This window comes from Diorhabda sublineata, chromosome 7 (genome assembly GCF_026230105.1).
Source record: "Diorhabda sublineata isolate icDioSubl1.1 chromosome 7, icDioSubl1.1, whole genome shotgun sequence".
Lineage (NCBI taxonomy): Eukaryota > Metazoa > Arthropoda > Insecta > Coleoptera > Chrysomelidae > Diorhabda > Diorhabda sublineata.
Genome location: NC_079480.1, coordinates 28094072 through 28107440, shown reverse-complemented (window position 1 = coordinate 28107440; position 13369 = coordinate 28094072). Strand labels below are relative to the sequence as shown.

The following is a 13369-nucleotide window of genomic DNA, read 5'->3' as shown; positions in this document are numbered from 1 at the left end:
TTTCTGGAATTATTGAAAATTGTCTTTTTTCTTTTATTTCATCAACATTATTTGCTTGACTTGTATACAATCTTTTTTAGATATATGTACTCAGAAAAAATAGTCTAAAAGTGAGTGATCGGGAGATGTGTTTGGCCATTCCATAGTGTCCTTTCTTTTAATTTATCTGAATCAGACAATTCATTTGTTTTATATCGGACAGTAGCACTAAAGATAGTCCAGGAAAGACAGAAAATCAATCGGAAAAACTGGTAGGTCTACTGATTTCGCTGATTTTTGAAAATCTTTCGGGACTTCTGAATCCAATTCTGACATTAGAAATGGCCGAGGTGGCTTTACGGGGTTGTTTGGGGAAGAAATTGCAATTATGATACGAATAATAACGTGATTTTTTTTATCAGCCAGATAGAGGATAAAATTGTTGCTTTTCAACGTAAGTCTCATTTTTGCTTTAATAGTTCCAAAAAAAATCGAGAAAATGAAGAAAAATCACTAAAAATATCAACTTTTCAATTTTCCATCAACATAAAGAAAATGGAAAAACTTTTTCAAAATTTTTAATCATCTGGAAATTTTGTTTAAATTAAGATATTCATACCTAATAATTTTTTCAAATTGTTCGTCTTTGTGTCTACTTTTCAAAAAAAATAGGAAAAAAATTCTTAAATACACTTTTCCGAAACAAATCAGGGATTTAGTCGTTTTTGGATTTTTTTAATGCCAAAATAGTGTGGAAATGATAGATTTCAAACTTCAAAGGTCTCCTTTGTACATTAAATACGCCGAACGAAACAACAACATGAAAAAAAATTGAAAATATTAATTTTTTGATTCTTTACATCCAAAAATAGAGTGGACACCAATTTACGAATTATTCTGTAAATTATATTTCAAATTGCTCACATTCGGAATCTTTTGTACGGGTTTCACTTTCATAATAGAAAAGAAAAATATTTTATTGTTTGAACCAGTGTATATTGTTGAGGGTAGGAAGAAACATCCCTGCTATAAAACGTCGACATTATAACCCGCGTGGTTATTCGAACTTCAGACGTTGTAGCGAAAAGTTGCGTGCGCGCACGTTCAATTCCAAACGCTCCTTGTTTACAATAACTTTACTGACAGTTGCCACGTGCTCCCAAGTGTATGAGGTGGGTTATTGATTTTTTATAGCTCAAATTGCGCGAGTCACAAGTTATCCAGTTTAATTTAGAATAGGTACTTGTTAAAGGTGCAGAAATTTGGATTCACACATTAAGGTGAGTAAAAATTGTAATTTCGTTAAAACGATTAATAAATTCACACAAGAATTACTGTTAAACACAAACAAAAACATTCTGAAATGATAAAAGAGCAAAATGAGGAGGCTACTATATTTTTTATTTATATTACAGAGTGTTCAGTTAGAAATACATAATACGGAATTTAGTAAAAGCAATACATAATAATCGATTAAAAATTGTGTGTATCTAAATAAATACAATGAAATGGAAATAACTAATTTATTTATTAGAAGACTCTTGATTTATCTCAGTAATGTCATTAAAATAATAATAATTGAGTTAGTAAGGGGACAAATACCTTTCTTTTTCTATAGTAGGATACCAGATACCTTTGTAGGTCTAAAGGGGAACTAAATCGACAGGACAGTCACATATGTGCGGAAATAATAATTTAATACGAAAAAAATTTTACGTATTACGTCTTCCTATTATTGATGTTAACAAAAAATATAAAAAATTTTATGAGTTACCTCACTAGGACAATAACAGTTATAAATAACAATTTAATACTTATTTTGCATCGACCTGTTTCGCTTTGAAAATCGCTATTTGAAAAGTTCAAATAAACCCAAACAAAAGCAGCCTGTCCGGAACTTAAATAAATCAAATGAATTAACTATACAAAAAAATATAAGAAAATAGCGAATACCTGAGCGATAAGTTTTTGGAAAGTGTGTGGAAGAAAAAAAGTCTTTTGTAAATTGGTACCTACAAAATTGAAAAATTGTTGTTAGAACACATTTACTTCTTTATTAACTAATACTGAAGCTTTTTGTTGGTAACTTTTTGGTAGAGAGTAGAGGGTAAAAAACCTATATCACTGTACAATATACAATAATCTCATTCTATATAATTGTGGAATTCAACTACCAAGAAAACTGTTTTTCAATCTTTCAAATCTTCATACAAAGGGTGAATTATTTCGCTAAAGTTTGTTAAAAATGTTATACATGCCATATAAACTTTACATACATATTTTATAAGTTAAATCGTGTAGTTCTGTAATAAATCAACAGCAAATAATTTTTTTTTCAATATCCAAGTATCCAGCAATTTAATTAGAAATATTTAGGGAAAATAAACTTCACTCATATTTGAATTATAGAGAGAAGTATTTCGTAAACTGATCGGAATCTTAAACCTTTTATCATCATACAGTGTATTTCATTATTAATTGGTAACCTTATGTCTTGACTAAATCTTATGAATTTCTTTAATTTATCATTTTTTAGACCTCTTTTATATGGTTTTGTTGATAAATTATCTTGTTTTAGGTCTGATTATCAAAATATAAAACAGTTTTCCTTTCCATATGTAAAGCACTTTCCCAACGACTTTCGAATTATTTCAATAAACATGATATTAGTATAATTCATAAAGGATTTAATACATTATCCAAATATAAGTAATATTAAATGACAAATACATTGTAATGACTGTGATGCTGTCTACATAGGGCAGACATCTCAGTATTTAGAAAATAGACTAAAACGTCATAATTACGATAAAAAAATAAAACTGCATTACACACATACCTAAAAAAGAGAAAGCTATCAATAATAAAAAACGCCCAAATAATTTAAGTAAAATTTATAGTTCAATTTTATAAATATTAATGCAACTACAAATAATTTGATAGACGGCTGCTACATATTTTTGAGATGTAAAAACTAAGAAAAAAGTAATTTTTCTTGTTAAAACAGATTTATATTTAGATATTCATAATGTAGGTGATCTATTGGTTAGACAAAAAAAAGGAAAATCATATTTTGATTAAGACTGAAAGGAGTCAAAACGTCAATATTATATGCTTTGAAACGAAATTTCAATTGATAGAGACGTAAAATCAAGATACTTTATCAACAAAAACAATATTCTTATATATAGATATCGGACAATGAGTAAAGCTTTGAGTCATACTGACGCAGAATACAATTTAACCTTTGAAATAAGATCCTACCACCTCTCTTCATAAATTTAGGTACTATAATTTCAATCGCGGTCTCGTTCACTTACGGCTATAATAAGATTTTTATGCTTTTTGTGTAATAAATAAATCAATGCATCAAATTCTATTTTTATATAAAATTATGATGTAATTTTTAACCTACTTTTCCTCGGTGATAAGATGCAAATCCATTTTATGGTACAATCTAATTAACTTTTTCAGGTCTCACTTTAATAATTTTGTGCATCGTTGCCATTTAGTTCTGCGTAACTATTTTCAAGGTCATAGCTAAAGACGTTTTCCAATACAAAAGAAATACTGTATGTTTATCTTCTCATCGCTTTTTGAGCTACTTCCAATTTAATCGGAAAAACTGTGATACTAACTAAAATAGGCAACATAAAATTGTACGTTTTTCGAATGCGCCTATCTCCACCCAAGTCATCTGCTCTATTCAGCTCTGTATAAATATAAACGCAGCGAAATTACCAATATAATAAAGTTTTTTATGGAAAAAAGCTTTGAATCCGATAGCTAAATAGTCAAAGTCACACGTTCCACCACCCCCTGTCATCGTCGTTTGCGTTACAGTTTCTGCACGTAGACTCCTTCCTCTCCCCTGAGTTCTGTGGAAGATTCTGGACGTCTTGTCTTTTTGTTAAGAGTTAGCCTGTTGGCTATACACTTTTGTCTTCTTGGTTGTCTGGACGTCTTAATGTGTGTGTGTGTGTGTGTGTGTGATTTCGATGCGTAAGGGTAAACCCCTTTCAATCTTCTCCGGTAAGAAAAGATCTAATCCGAGTAGTGTTCCTTCTTCTTTACAGCTATCTCCGATAGCTTACTTATTAAGTGCGGAGTTACCGTGTCTGGAGGTGTCCTCTCTGGGTCTGACTCGAAAAACCTAGGATCTTGGAAGTATTTTTTGTTTTTTTTTTGGTGAGTGGCTTTGTGTTTTTTATACTTTTGATATTTTTTACTAACCTAATTTAACCTATCGATCCAGTGGTCTTCTCGGCCTCCCGGGTTTCTTATAATCCTCTCCGGTGAACCTGATGAATCCACTTCATTCCACTTCCTCGAGTAGCTTTTCTGCCCTCTCGTCCATGATGTCCAATACTTTTTGTGTTTCTCTGTTTCTTGTTGTCCAGTGGACATTTAATGCTTATCTCAGCGTTAGTTTTGTTGGGCCTGTAGATTTGATCGGTTCGATTTGCATATGTGTCCACATGCAACCGGGTCCTATAATATTATACTCCTAATAAATCTTGTGTTTTCGTCTTCAGCTTTCTTTTTCTACCGGTCAATCCGCATAGTCTTGCTCTCGTTTGTCTCACTTTTTCGCGTGTTAACTGAAAGTGAGACGTCGATCTAACATAACGCCTAGGTATCTGGCCTTTTTTGTTGACTGGATTTCTTCGTCGTGGATTTTTACGTTCCAGTTGCGTCGGTGGCTTGTCTTTTCTCGCTGTTGATTTCTATTTTCCTTGTTTTATACTATCCGTCTACCTCGCAGTGTTTTGGAGCCTCGTTGCTATTGCGATATCGACCGAATATAGCGCAGTCATGGTATTCTCCATTTATGTGTAATAGTCAAAGTTTTTCACTGGGATTTTCTTTATTTATGAAAAATAATGAAACTTCCTGTAGGTTTTACATGGTTCTTAGTGTATCCTTAAGTAAAATTTGAAAAATCTCTTAAAATTGTTTAATTTGATTCAACTGTTTACAAATTTGTTATCATCTTCTATAATACTTTTATCTAATAATACTATTAGTACATTATTACATATTTTGGTCCTTCGAAAACGTTTAAATACATTTTACGTCATTACCAAACAGCTGAAATAAAAATATCCGGACATATCATCAACGCAATTGAATATAATTTTTTAAACAAAACAGGAATTTTGTATTTAAATGAATGGAACGGAAAATGATAATGGCAATTGAAAATCGGTGATAATATGTTTCCTTTTCCTGTCCTATTGCTTTTATATGGACAAGGATACGGATATCCTGTTCTAACGACGTCCTTTACAATAAATACATACATACACATACATTTTGACGGTACCTATAAAAAAATTAAATTCTCCTGTATTTCGATATTATCGCTCGCGGTATCGACGCAGGATTTTACCTGTATTTCATTTTTAGTGATAACACACAGGAAGTGATAAACAGATTCTTTACTTTCATTGGGTGAGTGAAACCAATATATAAAAAAATAAAGTTCGTCTTAATTATTTCGTGAAAGATTTTCACTATTGACCTCAATTTTGGTGTTCAACAATTTTATAATTTTATGATCCTTATTTTATTATCATAATTTTTTTTGTTATAAAATTATAATTACGAATGGTTACGAAGTATCAAACCTGTCTGGTACTCGAAGTTTGTTGAATTTTTATAACAACTAATAGTGGATCTTGTTATAAGATTTCGATTGATATATATGTTGATATATTGAAAAATTCTTAGCCTACTATAGAACCAAACAAAATGTCAAAATATTTTACATACATCCTCGTAAATCATTGTAATTTGTTGACTTATAAGTACATTAACGTCCTCTCTTAGATGGATACACACCACACCAAATCTACCCCTTCAAAATATACCCCCCTCAACCATGCACACCAACTTGATCTTCCTACAACATCTACATCTCATGGGGCCGTCAGTTTTCTTTGCTGTTGCCTCGAACTATTTTTTTAGGTTTAATGAAAGTGTCTGCCAATTTTTCCTTTTTCTTCAAAGAACGAGCCATGAACTTTGCTCCTTATTTCTTCTTTTTCAACAATCTCATTGAGAGTGGCTTCGGATTCTAGAAGAAGCCGACACATTAGAAATCATCTTAACAGCGTGGATGTCTTCCTATTCAAAAACCTGCCAATCTTCACGTATTAGCGTACCCTCTAATAGGTAGTTCCTCTTCTATCTCTCTGTTTACTATTTTTTTAGGTTTAATGAAAGTGTCCGTCTATTCTTTCTTTTTCTTCAGCGAGGAACGAGCCATGGGCTTTGCTCCTTATATCTTCATTTTCAACTGTCTCATTGGGTGCGGTTTCGCATTGTAGAAGAGGCCGACATATTAGGATTAGGAATGATCTAAAAATGTGGATCTCTTCCTACTCGAGATCTTACCAATCTTCACGAATTAGCATACCTTTTGATAGGTAGTCCCTCTTCTAACATTCAGTTTTTCAAGTTGAAATTATAGTCCAGTCATTTAGCAGGCAAATAAAATTCTTGCTTCGAAGCAAAATCAAAACTTTAGATTGGCTGCTTTATATTTCCATTATTATTTTTTTTTGGTACATTAGCAGAATAAGGATAAAATATAAATAAAACTGGAATTTATATACACTACTAGCCACAAGTTTTTGCCTACCCCAAATCCATCCATTGAATTTCAAAATAAAACACTTTAATAAATTTCTGTTTCATATTGTCAACTGAAGGACGAAACTGTGACTTACAAACCAAAAATATCAATGTCTGTTATTTGTTTATTTTATACGAGGGCATCTTTATATTTTGTCGGTGAGTGCGACAAGTTGAAAATTGCAAGTACCGGCTTGTTTATTATTCCTCATTTCTGAATTATTTCTTCGGTGATTATGATTATAGTTTAGTCCCAGTTAGCCCTGTGAGAAGGAAGAACGTGCTCTGATTTATAGTTTTTGAACCAAGACATCTTTTTGCGAAGTTCGCATACGAAATTTTTTTGTTCAGGCAAATTCAGACATGTTAGTTTTAAAATGGGTAAAACCAAGGAACTTTTGGTCGAAACTCGTGCAAGTCTTCATAGTCTGGAAAAGTAACTGTACCATTGCCGCCGATTTAAAAATACCTCGAGTTACCGGGGACTACAACGTGAAAAAATATGCATCCTGCATCCATCAGGACTTTTGGTGATAGAAAACGTTCAGAACGCCTTGAAAAACGTAATCAATATTGAGATCAATGTAAATAGGGATCTGCCTTTGAGTTCTTCTACAGTGAAAAGGAGATTGAGAGAATTTGGCCTTTTTGAAAGCATGGCAGACGTCAAAATAAAATTAAGAAGTTGCAGTGGGACGTATGAAGAATGGGAGAGAGTTTGATAGAGTGATGAGTTGAAGTTTTTGAGTCTAAGAGATGAATGTTTATGTGCAGGTCAAAGGATAAACGTATGGTAGATCTAAGTGTAATCCCGACTGTAAAACACAGCCGAGGAGGTGATGGTTTTGGAAGAAGGGCGACTGGAAATTGAAGGGATTTTGAAGAAAAAAGGATATAAAAAATATTATAGGAAAATATAGTACGTTCTGATCAGCTCCTAATCGGCAGAAAATTTATTTCCCAGCCTGACAACGATCCCAAGAATTCTTCGAAGCTGCGCAAATAGTATTTGAAATAATTGTAAAGAAAGATTGTAATGAAAGTAATTATTTGGCCATCACAGTCACTCAATCTCAACGCGATTGAGTTGTTGGGGCAAAAATTGATCAGGGAAGTCAGAAAGCAGTGTCCTACTTCCACTTCTCCTCTTTGGAATATCCTGAAAAACAATTGTAACCAAATAGACGACTTTATACTTATCTATATATCTTTTTTAGAATATAACAATAAATGGATCGTATTGGTTTTTACTTGTTGTGTGTCACGAAAATTATAAGGTGGGCAAAATCTTTTGATCGTTAGTGTATAGCTGATAAAAAAGTTAAATTTTCGTGAAAAAAAAAGAAAATTTTAACTAGGCACGAATCGAGACCCTCAGGATCAGGTCTCTCGGTATGTAGTTTGATCTAAACAATTTTTTCCAACGTAATTTTGTACAAAGTTGGGCTATAAATTTTTGAACTTTTAAAACCGATCAAGCGTCTTATTTTCGTACTGATCGATAATCAAAAATTGTATGATTCCTCAATTTACTTAAATTACTCCTTAACATCATAAAATAAACGCTCTGGCTATTTTTAGTTAATTTTGATAGCCTTGGATCCATAAATTTCGCGTTTAATAAACTTTGTGGCAGATGCACTAACACTTCCGTTAACTGGTGTATGGTTTATCTTCGAAAAAAAAAAAAAAGGTAGAAATTACTCCATTTCCTTTCGGTATCAAATAATGAAGAATATGATTATTTATTAACAATATTACATACTTTCCATGTTCATAATATACAGTATAATATAAGAAACAATTTTAGATACAGTTCCAAATTTCTCTTATAACAAACACGGTTCTTTATAGAAAATTATTAGTATAGAATTATTTTCAACATTAGTTTCAATTGAAATATAATATTTGGTGCTGGACTATCCAAAAGAGATTTCTGTTATTAATTAAAATTAACTTAGAATCAACTACGTGCCTTGAAGAAAATGAATATAAAAGGGTCTAAAAAGTGAAATTTATATACGAGAACTTATCGTTTTGCCTCTGAACTTTTTGTGAATCAAAAAAATTGAAAGAAAGCAGGGGAGGAATCACATCTCAGTATCCAAATAGATCTTTTTCGAGTGACGCACGGTGATGTGAATTCTTGCGCTTAAAGAAGTTGATCCCAAGTTTAATTCACAAGAGTTTGGTGGATAGATACATTTGGGGAATCAGCAGTATCATATTTAATGGAATAGACGGTTGTGTACGAACGAACATACTGATGAAGCACTTACAACTGTTGCAAGATCAGTGTCAAACTATCTGACGAATAGTCTAATTTCATATTATACATAATATACTTACTTTCGAACTGAACATGAAATAATTATCTGCATGATGGGCTCCATGTTGATAGAACTAGAGAAGACACTTGCAGTCATCTTTTAACGTAGTTGGTATAGACAAGACAAAGAAAGTTTTCTTGCAAAACTATTAACAATAGATGAGTGTTGGATCCATCACTATGGTGTAGAGACCAAAATTCAAACTCAGAATAGAAACATTGAGGTTAATCACCGCCGAAAAAAATTCAATATAAAACCTTTCTTAGGAAAGGTCATGCTAACCGTATTTTGGGGTGCTAAAGGAGAAATTTTAACAATACCAATAAAAGGTAACCTAGGTTACGGTGCCTGTGTTTCAAAATTACTAAAGGCTAAATCAAAACGGTAGGGTAAGCTGCGATAGTTATTACTTGCACCAGGATATCACACCCAGTTATACGTGTGACAGTTGTAGGATTGTAGCATACCAAAGTATACTTTTTCAATATATATTCCCAGCTTTCGAATAATGGATAGATAATTTTTATAAACTTCAGTTATAATTACAATCTAACCAAAGTGGGAGGAAGAGTGTATAGCCCTTTAAGGTATACAGGGTGTCCCACGACGAGTTAAAAATATCTGTATATGGCAACATACTTATAGTAAAATCATGAAAATTTCTACGTTTTCGTATACGATCTTTTTAACTAAAATATTTTTAAAGATGGCCGACTTCCGGTTCTACCGGAAGTCGATTGTAACCTTGTTATTTTAAATAGAACACCATGTATATTATACCTTTTTGAAATCTACTTATAATTTTAGTATACTTTTGTCTAAAAACTTTTTCCGAAAAATGCATACTTTTCGGGTTATTAATTTTTTTTTGAAAAAAATTTGACCGTTGCAGACCCTTATAAATTATTTTTTTACGAGGATACCCTAAAAGATATGAAAATAGTTTCTGTTCGGTTGCTTTCAGCAAGGCCAGACGTATACGAATCTATGCAGACAAATGCTTCATTTTATACAGGGTGTGTATAAACAGTGTTCAAAATTTAACTTCATAAATATCAAATTTCTTTATTTTTTTAATAGAACCATCTGGTTTTTTCTATTTTAATGCATTCGGGGGTAGAAAATAAGGCAAATTCATGTATACTTTCCTATACCTAAACCTTACCGTTATCCAGATTTTAAATGTTTTCTGTAAATTTGTAAATTTTTAGAGATTCAGGTGTGGTCTAAATTTTATTTGTGCAGTTGATACAAGCACTAAGAAACAAAAAAAATATTTTTCTTATCTTGTCAAAGTCTGTAAAAAAAATTAAATCAAATTGTATTTACTAATCCTATTCCAACCTTTAAGGGTTTCCGAGATATAAGAGGTTTTAAATTATTATTGTATTTTTTAACAAGTTTTAATATTTTATGTATACTTTTAGTAGGCTTTGTAATAAATGACACTTATTTAACTGTCATTAGTCAATTGTTGATACTTTAGAAAATGGTTAAAATGGCTCGTTCTCAATTTAATAACGAATAACTAAAATTTAGACCACACCTGCATCTTTAAAAATTTACATCCCTACACAATATATCGATATTGACGCTTCAGACCAGAAAATATACTTTCCCTAATTCTCTTACGCAATTACTTTATTTTATTACTCTATACCTTTCTGAAATAGACTATAAATATCCATTTTTGTTTGGAGATTTTAGTGCTTATTTCAATTGAGTATTGTGATTAAAGTGATCTTTTTAAACTTAATAGAATATTAGGAAAAAAAATTTGAGATTTCAATATTCTTTCAATTTCTTGAGAACTTGAGAAGAACATAATAAACTTTAATATCTTCCTGTTTAACAAGTTCTTCTTTCATAAATAAACTTTATCCGTACCTTATTTATTTACTTATAATTTCCCATAAAACATTTTTGATCGATTTTAAATATAATAAATGATTTGTTTACTGATATGTTTGTCAGATATAAAACTTTATATAAGTTCATAAAAGTCAAAACAAAAATTTTAACAGGCTAATTATGGTCCGATTATTAAACAGCCGACGACAAAGACTAAAAGCCCATTGCTCCTAACAACAGGATATCTATCTGTCAACTAGGGTCTAAATTTTCATCCCTTATTATTGATATAAGGACAGGAAGGGGTGTTTCCTTAGACAGCGTGCTATTTCCGTCAGCTCTGTCGAAATCCGGCCATAATTTTGTTTTTCTATTTTGAGGAAACAAGCACGTGAATTAAGGCCTTTTGGCCGTACTCAAATTTCGCTTGTTGAGGGTAGTTAACTATACTATAAAAGGCGCCTTATAATAAATGCCCTTTTTCCTTTTTAGGTGTTAAAAAATGCCGACATCCGTTTTAAGGTTGTTTGTTAGGGATTTTGATATGTTACAAATTTTACAACAAATATAAGGTTATTGTCATTAACAAAAATGATATAAATTTAAGGTTGGCAACTAAGTACTTTCACTTTTTAATCATAGAGAGCGTTGCTTTATTTTTGAATAACTTATGTTAGTGTTTGTCCCGTGATAGTGGTCACATTGACGTAACTTTAGAAGCAAGTAGTGCGTGTCTTTCATTAAAGCTATTAGTTGTGGGTTAATTTTAAATGGAGTGCAGAAACGTTTTCGGCATATTTTACGCTGTTGCGGGTCACAAAGAAATAGGTGAAGTTTATGGTGCTGATAGTTTAACAGAGCGCACGTCCCAAAATTGATATAAAACATTCCGGTCTGGAGATTTATCCCTCAAAGATGAGCAACGTTCTAGTCGGCCTACTGAAGTTGATGATGACCCAATCCAAATCGTAATTGAAGTGGACCGTCATATAACTGTTCGAGAGGTTGCGAAATGGACTTCTACTTCTTCAAGAAACCTTATCCATTTTGTATCGGGTTGGAAAGGCGAACCAAAGCAATATGTGCTACGGGAACATAATTTTTTACATTTCTTTTCTGCAATGAATTTGATATTACATCACACAAATGAAGAAATATTACTGAAAAAGCAAAATTTCATTGATAACAACAATGTGTCACCTCCCACTAAAGAAGAATTGCTAGCCTTGGTTGTAATTTTCATTCTCTCGGCTGCCAAGAAAGCAACCATCTATCGATACCACAATTTCTGTTTCCCTTCACAGAACCTGCATGAATTGTGATAGATATCAGTTTTTGCTGAATTGTTGGTTTGATTCAAGAGAAACAAGCCAGGAAAGGAAAATGAATGATCCTTTTGCACCTGTTCGTGAGATATGGGAAATTTTCATTGAAATTTGCAGATAATCATATACACCCTCATCTATCTTACCTGGCCATTGACGAACAACTCCTAGGATTTCGTGGACGATACCCATCCGCATGTACCGGGTGTCCCAATTCGAATTGCTCTCGGCCATTTCTCGGGAACCGTTTATAGTACAGCTTCGGGAAAAAAAATTTATAACAAAAGTGACCTCGAGAAAACCTGGAAATTATTTACAGAGTTGTATGTCCACCGCCAGAGGGCGTCATTAAATACCAAAAATTATATAATTAATAATCTACAAATTTTGTCTAATTATGATGCATTTAAACTATGAATATCGTATTCTTCAAGAAATTCGGCGAATATTTGATTTTACAAGTTTTAGTCTATCTCTTCAAATAAGAGGTGGGGGAAGTGGGAACTTTATTATGAAAAAACACCGTCCAGTTCTACTTAACCTATCTATGCAAACTTAGTCTTTTTGAAGAGAGCTCCTTTCTACCAATGTAAGACTTATAATTTCGAAATAACCGCATGTTGATATCTTTTTCTTATTACAAGATATCCTAAGAAATGTGTAAATTTTAAGCATTTTCCTTTAAACATAAATTACTCCAGTTTTACTGAACGGATTTTAACATTTTTTGACTCCTCAAAATTGTCTTTCCTTGCTCTATTAGTAATATTTCTAATTATTATGTCAATATTACTTATGCTGTCACCGGGAAACTGCGTTATGGAAGTCACAGAAAAATCCACGCTGGATGGAAGAAGTTCAATATCAGGGGCGATAGTCGGTGAATGTATGGTGTGGTATTGTAGATGGTCAGATAATTGGACCTTTTATTTTTGACAACGCAATTAACGGGGAACGTTACCTAAATTTATAAGGGATGAATTACTACTTCTTCTAGAAGATACATCACTAGCAACTCGTAGGTCTATGTTGTTTCAGCACGATGGGCGTCCGGCGCATTTCTTCAGACAAATTAGAGAATTTTTAGATAATGCTTACCCTGATAGGTAGATAGGACGTGGATGCCTATTTTTTTGGCCAGCCAGGTCACCAGACTTAATCGTCTTAGATTTCTATCTCTGGGGCCGGATTAAAGACCTTGTTTATGCAATTAGATCCACTACTAGAGATACCATGATCGAGAGA

The 13369-nt window shown here is 32.3% G+C and overlaps 1 protein-coding gene across 2 annotated transcripts in view; it reads left to right on the top strand.

Annotated features, from left to right (window-relative positions):
* Window positions 1–1037: 1037 nt before the first annotated feature.
* Window positions 1038–13369, top strand: part of LOC130446367 (transcription factor ETV7) — a 29750-nt gene continuing 17418 nt past the window's right edge. Inside the window, exon 1 of one of the 2 annotated variants that reach the window (XM_056782586.1) lies at window positions 1038–1259. The gene's annotated coding sequence lies outside the window, so the exon portion shown is untranslated. Of the gene's footprint in view, window positions 1260–5355; window positions 5434–13369 lie in introns of those variants that run through there. The other variant, XM_056782587.1, reaches the window with a different exon arrangement.